Source organism: Lycorma delicatula, chromosome 1, assembly GCF_047948215.1.
Source record: "Lycorma delicatula isolate Av1 chromosome 1, ASM4794821v1, whole genome shotgun sequence".
Classification (NCBI taxonomy): domain Eukaryota; kingdom Metazoa; phylum Arthropoda; class Insecta; order Hemiptera; family Fulgoridae; genus Lycorma; species Lycorma delicatula.
In genome coordinates, this window is record NC_134455.1 from 143,857,922 (window position 1) to 143,871,701 (window position 13,780).

Consider the following 13,780-nt stretch of genomic DNA (forward strand, 5'->3'; position numbering starts at 1 on the left):
CTCTAATATTCATCCTTGTCAAATCAAACTCAATCCATCACCTTGGTCTATCCTCAATCTGCACCTCAGGTTTCCTCTATAAATTCCCTTCACATCCCTGCCATTGCTCATCCACTCCACATATTCCAGCCAAGTCAACGTACGTATTCTCCACTCCCCATTCTTTACGCACCGGCCCATTTTCTATAATATTTTTTTTTTCTAGATATGCAGAATATCATCATCTTTCTTTGTCACAACATTCTTCAAACCATACAAACCACTGGCACCCAGCACCCAGGTACTTGAATTCTTGCATCCTTTCAAACTAATTTCCCACTTTTACAAAACGCTGATTGCCTTGATGTTTTAATTTGCTGCAGTGCATATATTTAGTTTTGTTGACATTCACAATGAACCCAACGTGTCTCGATTCCTCCTGCAGCTGTTGAAAACCTTCTCCCAAAACACTCCTATTCCTGGCAATCAAGACAATCATCTGCATATGCCATATAGTGAGGCATCCTACTCATGATGTTGCCACTTAGGTTAATTACCAACACCCTCACTAGGGAAATATTAAATATGGTCAATAAAACATCACCATAACCATGATCAGCCTGAAAACTGTCAGACAGCATTCCTTGCATCTTTACTTTGTAATAAGTAATTTGTAGCATCATCCTAATCAATATCGCAAGCTTGCATGCCATTCCACTACTCCCTATGCAACGCTTTTCATCTATCCTCTAATATTTATCCTTTCCAAATCATCCTCAATTTATTCGTCATTGTATTTATATAATGAGGAATATATTGTATTATAATGTTATATATTATAATATATTTAAGTTTAATTTTCTCATTGTATTAACCCCTTAATGGTTTCTTTAATATTAAGTAGCTAACCCTAATCTCTTCCATTTAACTTGCACATCACAGTAGGATTCTAAAATAAACCATAATTTTATTTATTTTTATCCTATATAAACATTTTTTACATAAAAATTTAGAGGAAATTTTAATCTATTAAAAATAATTAATTTAATTATAAAGTTTTTATTTAAACATTTTTTGAAGTGGTAATTCTTAAATCATGGGACTACACACAACCCTACATCACATTTAATGCACTGATAATGGGAGGATTTTCTTATTTTATGGACTTAACATACTACACATCTTAAACTATTCATTCTAGCACTGATAGATGGTACAGCATCTAGAAAATGTTTTTGGGTGAGCCCCATATTCTTCATTATAAGGTCTACCTTTTTTTGGCTGGTTGTCTTCATTGTGATATTGTATTTTGATTTCCTAAACTAAGGCTTTACAAAACTCATTGAACTAAGTTTACCTCCTTTTTGTTTAAGTAAACAGTAAGCATTAAATATACACTTATTTATTAAATGTTTAAAATGCTAGCACTTTTTTGCTGCGGAATTCCAATTCATTTCATTTGATTTGATGAAATTTCAATTTTGTAATTTTCCAGTTCAGCATCAAGATAATTATGACTATCACTATCACTAGATTTAATTAATAAACTGAAATTAATTAAAATAACAACTGGGTTAATTAAATCTATAAGAAAGTGTGATCTAATGTACAAGAAACTTGTTAAACCTTTTAACACTCTTAAAAACTGAATATAAAAATGTGGAATCTTTCTAAATAAACTTCTAAAACAATGTAAATATGAATACTATAATAAAGAAATTTTGCAGTCTAAAGGTAGTAGTAAAAAAACATAATAAATGAACTTTTGAACATTAAAAACAAGGATGTATCCCCTGAAATAGATCCAGGTATCTTAAATAAACATTTTACTGAAGTAGGTAAAATATATGCGGAAAAGTTAATAACATATATGAAAGTGTTAATAACTTGGATAATGATAACTATTTTGATTCATCACTATCATCCTCTCGTTCATTGTTCCTAATTTTGGCTGATGAAAATGAACTTATGGGTACAATCAATCTAAAAAACAACTCAGTACCTGGTATCAACAGAATAAGTGTTTTACTGACCATTTGTTCAAATACTTTCCTAGAGAGGGTGTTGAGTAATTAACTTAAGTGGCAACATCATGAGTAGGATGCTCTTGTCACAATTTCTTTAAACTTGTGACTAGACGACGTTGTGATCTGTTTCTCTTTGTCAGATAAGTCAAGATTTTTAATTTTTACGCCAGTTGGTGGCTTTACAATCGCAAATTTGGCTGGTTTTTTAAACGGCGTTGGTGCGTCTCTCATGTCAATGGCGTCAGTCCGGGGATGAGCCTTCTCATCTTTACTTTGTTTTCTCTGATGAGTCGACTCAATCTTTGGATCAATGATTCTTTCTATCATTGTCGCAAGACTTGGTGCAATCGTATTAAGCAACTGCTCCACGTTAATTTTTGATGAGGAAGGGGCAGCAGCTGCTTCTGCATAAGTGGTTGATGGTCGAGGTGTTCGTTGACTAACAATTTTCTTCGCTTCAGGATAACTGACCTTTTGAAGCGTTTTAACTTCCTGAATGGCTGTTTCTAATTTATATGTAGGGCAGTTCCTTGAACGACAGTTGTGGTGTCCTTTACAGTTAACGCAGATTGGAGGGTCTTTACATGGGTCACCCTCATGTGTTTTCTCTCCACATATACATATTTCCTGCGCTTCACATCTAGCTGCAGTGTGTCCGAATTGTTGACACTTAAAACATCTCATCGGCTGTGGAATGAGAGTCCATACATCAAACCGATGGATGCCAGCTCACACCTTTTCAGGAAGGTTTGGCCTATTAAATGTTAAAACATGAGAGGCCGAAGGAACAACTTCACCATTTCTTCGCATGTTTAGTCTGCGACACTGAGTCACTTCCTGACTCGACATTTCTTGTACAATTTAGAAGATCGCGACAAACAACAACTCCTTTGGATGAGTTAAGTATGCTATGCGGTTGGACAGAAACCGCAAATTCACCAATCTTCTTCAACGCCTGAACTTTCTGGCTTTGCATGTCGTTGATGGTTTCGACATGCAATCCATTAAAAGTTTTACGAATTTCCTTAACAGGACCACCAGCACAATTTGTTATTTCTCTTGCGATTAAAAATGGACTAACTTTTTGAAAGTTTCCATTCTCCTTTGTAATAATTAAAAATCTTGGTTTGGGAGCAATGTTTCCAAACAACGACTATCTCAATTCCCTACTGATTTTGTCAGCATCTCTCTTGATTTTATCTGACTCCTTACTCTTTTTTGTTCTTCGCTTGTGGCGAATCGGAGGTTTCTAAATGAGGGTGTTTACGTGCACCCTCTGCCACGTTAGTTTGTTCAATAGTCTTGAACATTTATCCCTTCTGTAGCAAGGCTAGCCGCCGGGGTACACCCCCACTCCAGGTCTACTAACCTTGGAGGTCCAATCTGGTACTCCAGTGGAAACCGGGATATGTCCTGGCAGAGAGCGGATGCGCAATCTCTGCACTGACTCCAGGCTCCTACTCACCGAAGCTTTCAGAGCTCCCATGCACCGACATACATGGGAACCATTGCTACATGCTTGCCATTGCAGGGGGCATGTGGACAACGGAAGGGTCTCCATTACACCTGCAATAACATTGACCCTGGCCGCCACATCACCAGCTCTAAGGTGGTATCAATCGATGTCCATAATCGTTAAAAGTTTCGTACCTGCAGGTGGCCGCAAAATCCAGTCCTTAAACTCGGGCTGTAGATGTAATTCGTCCGAAAATGAACATTACCGAGAACAATACTCGGAACTGTTGTTAACTTAAATAAAACTGTTGTTACTTCAATTAAAAATTTTTAAATAATTCATTCAGTAATATACTCATATTTTCAAATAAAGTAATGTTGAATATGTAATTAGTATATCCTGTTCTTTATATGTAATTCTGTATTAATATTATTTTTTAACATTTCATATTTTATTAATAGCTGTAATTGTTTCATTATTATTCTCCAGTTTGTATGCCTAGTATCTTTATTTCAAAATTTTCCCTTTCAGTATATAATTAATTCCTCAACGTTAACAATTTATCCTATTTTAATAATTTCTTCAAATAATTATTTTATTTATTTTATTAGTACTAACAAATTCTTCTTAATATAAATTGACCTTTTTCTGTTTGTTTTAATATAATAATTATTTTATTTATTTTGTAAATATGAGTGAGTATAAATAATATATTCATATTATTTTAATAATTATATCATTAATGCACCAGTTATGATTTAATATTTATTAATTATACTTGCATCATTTAAACGGGAATGTTTAGTATATTTTAATAATATTTTAAATTGAATAATTGTCAAAATTCTTCACAGTAAAAATTTTAATAATGTTTAATAATTCTTAATATTCAGCTAAATTAAAATAATTAGCAATAAATTTTCATAATGTATATTCGATATCATCTTAAAATTCTGCTTAACATGTTTCCATTATATCGTAAAATTCTAATATATCAATATTAATAATATATTTCTTGTAAAATATATTTACATAATATGCTTCATAATGTCATAAAATTCTAACATAATAAAATCAATAATAATTCAATCAATAATATTTCTTAACATCTATCATTGTAATATATATATATATGCAATAATTATCTAATATTCTTATTTTCTTTAATACATAGACCTTAAATTATTTCTATCTTCATGCTGATCCTATATCTGAGATTTAATGTATTCAGTTCTTTCTTCTGCTTCTTCCAATCCTTTTGGTTTGGTCCTTATACCTAATGTATCCTTTAATTCACAAATGGTATTACAATTATTAATAACATCAATAATAACATTATTGTCTTCACCTTTCTCTTCTTTCATTATTTTTTTTTTGTATTCAACAACTTGCTAGTTTTAGCATTTTTGTATTTATTATATTTTTTCTTCTTGTCTTTTTTAATATTTTTATTTCTATTAGTTTTCTTGTCTTTTGACAATTTTAGCATTTTTATTATTATTATACTTATTTGATGACTTGTCTGTATTGACTCTTCTTAATATATTCAATATTTTCATTAATTATAATATTTATTATCAATATCATTATTATTTGGCAACTTAATACCAATAGCTTCTGTAATTATTTCATTAATATCACTATTCATTTCAATGTTAACTTCATTATTATTTGGCAACAAATTATTATTATTATATATTTCATATTTGTTTCAATAAATAATTATTAACTTCTCTTACTTAAACTTCTTTCTTTTTCCTGTTTTAGCCTCCGGTAATTACCTTTCAGATAATACTTCAGAGGATGATATGTATAAGTGTAAATGAAGTATAGTCTTGTACAGTCTCAGTTCGACCATTCCTGAGTGTGTGGTTAATTGAAACCCAACCACCAAAGAACACCGGTATCCACTATCTAGTATTCAAATCCGTGTAAAAATAACTGAGTTTACTAGGACTTGAACGCTGGAACTCTCGACTTCTAAATTAGCTGATTTGGGAAGATACGTTCACCACTAGACCAACCCGGTGGATTAAACTCTAACTTTAACTTAAAATTATTATCATTACAGCATTTCTCCTTACTATAATTACTTTCATCATCAACATTAATATTTGGCAACTACTACTATTTATATAATTCTTCTTATAATTAACATCTTCATTATTTTCAATAATATTTGGCAATGCACATACAGTATTTATATAATTATTATTATTATTAACATCATCAACATTAGTATCATTAATTCCCATAAATACAGTTATTTTTATTAGATAAATTATTATTATTAATATTCTCATCAGTATTTATTTCAATGATATTTTCATTAATTCCTTTCCTAACTATATCTTCATTATTATCATCATCAATTTTTGACAGCTTAATATTCACTTCAGTACATTTTTTTTTACTTGATATTGCTACATAAGCTTGAAACTTGTTCGTGGGATATGGAAATGGAATGTTTGTAGCGTATGAAAAATACCATGCCTGACTGCGATTTGAACCCAGAACCTCTGGATGAAAGGCCAAGATGCTACCACTTGCACCCCGGAAGCTGGCGTAATTTACTATCAATATTTGGAAATTCTGTATAATTATAATTTAATATCTTCCTGAAAACTATTAATATTTTCATCATTGCTTCTTTCAATATCCTCAATAATTTTATTCTTATTTATATCTAATTTATCATCATTAATTTTTTGTAATATATTATTAAAATTTTTATTAGTATTTTCATAATTTTTTGTTTCATTAATATCCTTACTAATTTCCATTTAATTTATCTCTTCATTCTCCTTACTGATTTTTAATAATTAAAATTTTAATTATTTTTATTTTATCTTCCTAAATATTTGGTAATTGAGTACTATTTAAATTAATTATTGGTTTATTTTTATATTCATCTACTAGCTTAACATAAAATGGTTTTTTAATTTCTTGTCTTCAGATGTGGAATTTGTTACTAAACAGTACGCTTCGGTGTTCTTAACGTTGACCGTATGTGGCTATATTACAAGTCCAATTGATTTTTATAACCTAACACACCTTCACTGTACACAGCTTAACATAATTTCACCGAACATGGGTTTATATTTCTCATCTAATTTATCATTACTTAATTGTACTAGAGTCCATGCATTTTCTATATTATGCTTATTTTTTAAACTAGGATCATCTTTGTCTTCTAAATTATAATAAAAATTATCTATCAGTTTCAAATTCTTCTCTAATTCATAACCTATACCTTCAATACTAATTTCATTTTAGAATTCAAAATAATCTTTTAAATAAACTGTCAGATATGTTATTGTGTATGTGTTCTACAGTAAATTAGTTTAATTTTATTTCCTGTCATTTGATGCATTTTTAATTATTTACTTGGGAATTCTATGTAATTTTGGAAGTAAGATAGTTGATTATAATTGGGTTGTGGATAATTAAATTGTTGACTGAGTGGGAAATTAGAATTTCTTGGAGGAAAATTTTGGTAATAATTAAGTTATTGATTAGGATATTGTGTTATCTGATTTTGACTCAGTTTGAAATTTTTTTTATTTTTGGCTGAAGGGATTTTTTTATCATTACTATTATTAACAAAATTGTATTCATTCATTTCAAATTGGAAGTCATTGGTAAATATACTCAACGCTTTTTCTGAATAATTATCTAACAGAATTTGTCTTATGTCACTCCATTCATTATTACTTGTCACTAATTCGGTCACTGGTGATTTATTCTTTACCAAAATATTAAAAATGAAAAGTGCATTTTGAAAACTGCCGGGGTTATCTCTGACATAGAGTTTAGCAATTAATTTATCACACAAAGTAATAAATTGATTTAATGATAGTGGATCTGAAAAATTAGGGAGATCATGTTTAAATCTTCCCTTGTTGGTACAGGGACTCATTTTTACAAATATTAATGTTAATATTCCTTAAAATTATACAAATATAAATACACAAAAATATTTTCTCTTATATAATAATTAAAATGTTTTCTTACTTACAGTACTAATTTTATTATTATATACATGATGTGTAAAAACTTGATAAACTCTTAAGACTTAATAAGCCTTCATCGGGTTGCTTTCAATGACAGGGTTGTCGTGTAGTGGATTGTTCACAAGTCATTGCATTCAATGAGTGGTTGTTAATAAGGATTATGTCTGTTAATTCTGTCAACTGGATACAGCTTGTAGAGATGTCCACTCTCCTATGTTGCTGAAATTTTTGAAGATTCAATCAATCAGGTAATGCCCAAACTCCATCGATTGTCACCTTTGATGTGAACTCCATGAATAATATGTGTTTACTCTCATTGTCTGTTTTCTTTGCAGCAAATAATTATATCCATTAACTCACCAAGAGAAATTTGTTGCACCACATAAACGATTTAAAGTTGAAAAAATTATTTTCATTAACTTCTTGAGATGACTTATTCAGTTCCCTTCATTAATAATTTGAAAATCAAAATTGATATCATATGTGCTGATGCAATCTGAAGAGTCCTACTGATTGTGCCAGTTATATTTCAGAATTTAACGATTGTGTTTTTAAAAATAACTTTATTTTTAATGAACACAAAATATTATACAACTTTCTTTGACATACATGCAAATACTAATTATATAACAGAATTATTATTACAATATTCATTGTAATTATTAATATAAGTTATGCATACATACTAACTTAAATAAGTTGGTGTAAATCAAACAAGTACCATACATGAACTTTTTAATAACATTAAGTATTCATGTTAATAAAATGAGCTCCTGACAGATACTAAAGAAATTATTAATTACAAAAGACAAAGGCTGCAGCTGCAATACATTCTGAGCGTAGTAGTTTCCTGGAAATAATTTATATCCAAGTGCTCGTGGCAATTATCAAATGTGTCAGCTATTTACTGCATTATAACTTATATATATGTGTGTGTTTGTGTTATCTTTACTGTAATTTATTGACACATTCATGGACAGAAGTGCTATAGCAGTCAATATGATTCCATGTTTTACTGCCCAGATAGCTATGGTAGCATCATTATAATGCTATATACTTGAACTTTCAACGTATCTGTGCTGGTGCAATAGGCGAAATAACTGGGTGCGCATTTAATTTAAGATTGGGAGCCCTTTTTATCTTCTCCTGCCATTCCTGAGTATTATACTGTTCTTGCTGTTAGTTCCAATATCCTTTATACTATAATTATTGTGTTCACAACAGATTGGCTTTGTGTAGTTTTGTGAGTAATATAAAGTACTTGTCAATAATGGACCCATTTTCAGATTTATTTGATGAAACAGTTGACTGTATTTTACAAGAGGGTAGTGATGATGATATTGATGAACTCTGTAATAAGTTAATGAGTGCCAGTGTAAATAGTATTTCTAGTAATTTAAGTTGATGTCCTGATAATCAGTCAAATCTTGATGGTGTAAATATGACTGTGGTAAACAGGCCAACTATGAATATTTTTCATGATTATGATTGTCCCCACCCAAAAGAAAAAACTAACACCCACCACAATAATAAAAAGTTTTGTAATAATAAAGTATGTTTTTATCATTGTTTCATTCTTTAATAACAATGAAACAATTAGTTACGATGCCATTAATAATTCAGAACTAAATGTTCCTAGCACTTCAAACAATTATGAAATGAATTAGAATAGATTTTCCCAATATATCATATACTAAAATTAGAGATTCAGAATTGAATGTTCCAAATTCTTCAAACAGTGATAATGATTTACAATTAGATGTTTTCAGTATATCAAACAGTAACACCAGTGATTTAGAACTGAATGTGGCAGCTGTTTAAAATGTTTCTATCAATTGTGAGTCAAATACATTGAAGTTTTCTGTAAATAATTCAGTTGACAAGTCTAATGAAGAAAATACTTACGAAACAGATAGCTCAATAGATGATGACCCTGATTTTGCACCTTGTTCAGGTGACTTAGATTCGTCTTCAGAAATAGACACTAGTGAAGATATTTTTCGTCATTAGATCGATTTGATCTAATAACATCATATTATTAGTGCCCAACTTTGCTTTCTTTCCAAGATGAATCCTCTACCTAACCTATAAGTAAGTAATATGACAAATTCAGATGTTGATGTTTGGATAAAATTGCTAGCTCCAATTCCTAATTTTGAGTTTGATTAATATGCTGTTGGAATAAGAATGCCAATTGACAACACAGACCCTTTTGATGTTTTTAGTAAAGTATGGGATAATGATCTTATGCATGTTATTTTGGAATCTGTTAATAATTATGCCAGTAAGGTAAAAATAGTTGTATGACCACATACAAAGAACAAACGAATAGGAGGTACTTTTAAAGCTGTAACATTTGAACTTCAAACAATTTTAGGCCTTTGTTTGCTTGGTAGTCAAGTGAAATTTCTGACTTTGTGGAAAATGTTTTCAAATAACCCACTGTACTATCACCCCATTTTTGTAGCTCCTATATCTGTCAGATGTTTTGTACAGATTCTTAGATGTTTCAGTTGTTTTTGTTTTCCTGATTTTGATACAAGTGACATATGTTACAAAGTGAATATATTATAATGGAAGAGCTTATTAAAAAGTTTCAAGGAGTATATTATCCTGGCCAGTCCTTATCTTTGGATAAAAATTTGCAGCTTTTTTGAGGCCGACTTGTAATGCATCAATATTTAGAAGACAAAAAGGCAAGATATGGAATTAAGTTTTATAAGCTCTGCACATCAAATGGTTATGTTTTGAATTTAGAAATACATAAAAGGCAAATCTAACAATAACCAAGGGGAAAAATTGATAATATTGTTTTAAAGTTGATGGAACCATATTTAAGAAAGGGTCATCATTTGTATGCTGACAATTATTACAACAGCACTGGCCTTTCTGAAAAATGATTACAGGAAAAACCGCATTCAACAGGAATGTTACGAAAAGACTGACTGGGAAATCCACCAGGAGTGATAAAATATAATATTAAAAAAATGATTATTTATGGTTGAGGAAAGGCAATATTTACATTTCTAAATTGAAAGATAAGCGAGAGGTCTTATTTATTACAACTGAACACCATCCTGAGATAATTGAAGCAGAAAATTGTTGCGGAAAAAAAGGACTTAAACCAGCAGAAATAGTTTCTTACAATCAAAGCATGTCTGGGATTGATCGATTTGATCTAATGACATCATATTATTAGAAAAACCGTAAGATGCTATAAAAAAGTAATTTTTTATTTGCTTGATGTTACAATGTATAATGCATACCTCTTATTTCAGGAAAAAATGAATTCAAAACTGCCTTTTATTGACTTCTGAGACATGATTATTTTAAAATTAATGTACTTACCAGAAGCTGTAACACATGGTAAACAGTTATTAAGCCAACTTAAACCAAGACCTAAGAAAAATAATTCAACAACATTACTTTCTGCTGAAGGTGATGAAATACATTTTCAACAGGATATTCCAACTGCTGAAGGTTGGAAACGTGATATGGCTTACTCTCTTAAATGCGCGCAAAACAGACTTGATATAGATGTAAAATTTGTCTTATACCATTATATAACAGTAAGCGTTTTGAAGAATGGCATACAAATTTTAACACACTTTAAAAATATAAGTTTACTATTTTTGAATGGTTTTTTTGTAATATTTATACAAATTTCAATACAGTGTCTATTAAAGAACTAAAGTGATAGTGAATTATTAAGTTTTTATGAACTTATCTAAATATTGGAATTTTAGTTAATTTAAGTGTATAAAACTTACAATGATTTTATTATAATTCTCAGTTAATTGAGAGAAATAGCCAAATCCATTACTTGAGAATTAGTTATGTATTTCATAATTGCTGATTATTATTTCACTTATGTTGTTTTAAAATATTAATCATTAAAATAATTTTTTAAATAAGTAGCAAGAAGAAAAATCACTGCATACTTTTATAATAAATAACTCATTCGGCAACTAGAAATACTTGCAGCAAGCAACTGCTATAGCAGTGCTGACCTATAAGAGAAAAAAACTAACAAAATGGGTCATGTATGCTATAGTAGTCATATGGTTTAATTATGTACTTTTAACTTTTTTATTACCATAAATTTAATAAAAAAAATTTTAATTGATTGGTAGAGTGTTTTTGGAAATATCCTAGTGCTGCCGGTAGTGCTCTTACATCATGACTGGTATAAGCAGTCATGTCAAACTTGTTAATTAGAACGTGTCATGTCAAAATAAATTTCATTTATTTTTTTTAAATCACAATCATACAACATTTGAACAGTTTAAAAAAAAAACAACAATATCAACAGTAAACACGGATGTAATCAGAATGCACGAGGCTAAACCATTTCAAACTCATAGCCTCACAACTGCTCGACTGGTCAGAAATGCTGCGTCGACAGAAGCACATTTAATGAGTTTATCACCTGTTGACAAAAACCATTAAGAAGTTAAACAAAACTATCAAAAGTCTGTTTATAATCACTAGATGGTGCAGGTCTACATTAAATTTGTAACATTTTTGCAGGATAAAAATTATGGTCAGTATATGATCTATTCTGCTTAAATCCACACTGGTAATATAACAAAATCTCCACCACATAAGATACAAAGTAATAATCTTAAACAAGCACTTTATACTCTACACTCAACAAAGCTATCCTTCTAAAATTGGAGCTGTCTGTCTTCTCTCCTTTCTTATGCTTTGGACACACAACTGCAGAGCTCCAATCAGCTGGCATTTTTTCTTTCTTCCATATTTATACTGTCAACTAACACAAAAACTCAGCTAGTTTGCAACCATCAGCCTTAATCAGCTCAGCAATAATTTTATCCTCTCCAGGAGCTTTATAGTTCTTAAAATGTACAGTAGCTGCTTCCACTTCATTAACCTTAGGGTCTTCCTGAAATTTCTGGTCTAATAAAATTTATTTCCTCTTCTTACACCTCCTTAACCATCTCTGTTCAGCACTTTCAAAAATACTTCCTCCGTATTTTGACATCTACTCCATCCCTTCTATCAAATTCCTTTTTTTAATCCTTAAAAGTTGGATAAATCCGACTTTTCCTTTCCGTACTCTCAAAAACAATTTCTTAAAAGGCGACTGTAATCACATTTGACTTACCTCTCCACTCATCACCTTTCATATGGTTTTTTTCTTTCTGCAACACAATTTACTGGCATATGACTTCTTCTCCCTGTAGGTACCAACACTTGCTCTTGTTTCAAAGCTCAGTATCGTGGCCTTGGCTAGATTTCTTTCCTTCAACATCCCCTCTAGGAGGGCATCTGCCCTCTTATGTCCAACAATTTCCTCTGCTGCAATGTCCCTGAGTTCATTCCATTTCTCCTCTCTGTATGTTCCTGCCCCTTTCCAATTCTCCTTTCACCCAAACCTGATACTCCTCCTGACCATATCATTTGCAATTAGTTTTCACTATCAAATTTCTTTTGCTTCCCTCCTTTAAATTTCCCAACTTTACTCATTTTTTGTCTGCATCTTACTCTAACCAAGTAATGGTCATATCAAAATCTGTACCTTGACAACTGCGAATATCCAATGTAACTGATCCTTGATATCTATCAATTAGAAATGATTAATCCGATGCTGTGTCAGTCCATTCGGTGCAACCCAAGTCATTTTATGATCAAAATAAGTACTACTAATAATCATGTCTTTCCCACCAGCAAAATCAAGCAGTCCCTGCCTGTTTTCTTTGTATTCTTCATGCAAACTCCGAGATCCAGTAACTGGTCTGTAACACTACTCCCTTCCCAACTTAGCATTAAAGTCTCCCAGGATGATTTTCACATTTCACGTAGGGGCCTTGTTGTAAACTTCTTCCAACTTCTAATAAAAGTTGTACTTGTCAGAACAGTCAGCATCATATTTATAGGGGCTTGTACACATATACTTATGTTAAAGAATCTCTCTCAACATACACAATCTTTCATTCACTGGTCTGAATCCTAACACCCAATCTTTATATGCATTTCCAACCCCAAAAGTGCTGCGATCCACTATAGAAGATAGTATAATTTGTCATCCATAATTCAATTTCCTCTCCTGCATTGCAAGTATCTTTTAACTAAAAATTACAAAATATATATATAATACTTTCCACCTCCCTTAACAGATCAGCAGTAGCACCAGGCCTGTTCATACTAGTCGCATTTCACATACCCAACCATAAATGCTTATTCCTGCATTGGCATTATCACTTTCTGATTCCCTCGTATTTAATTAATCATATCCAGTTTATTCTTTCAAGAGCGCCTATCTGATTCTGACACCTTTTGGT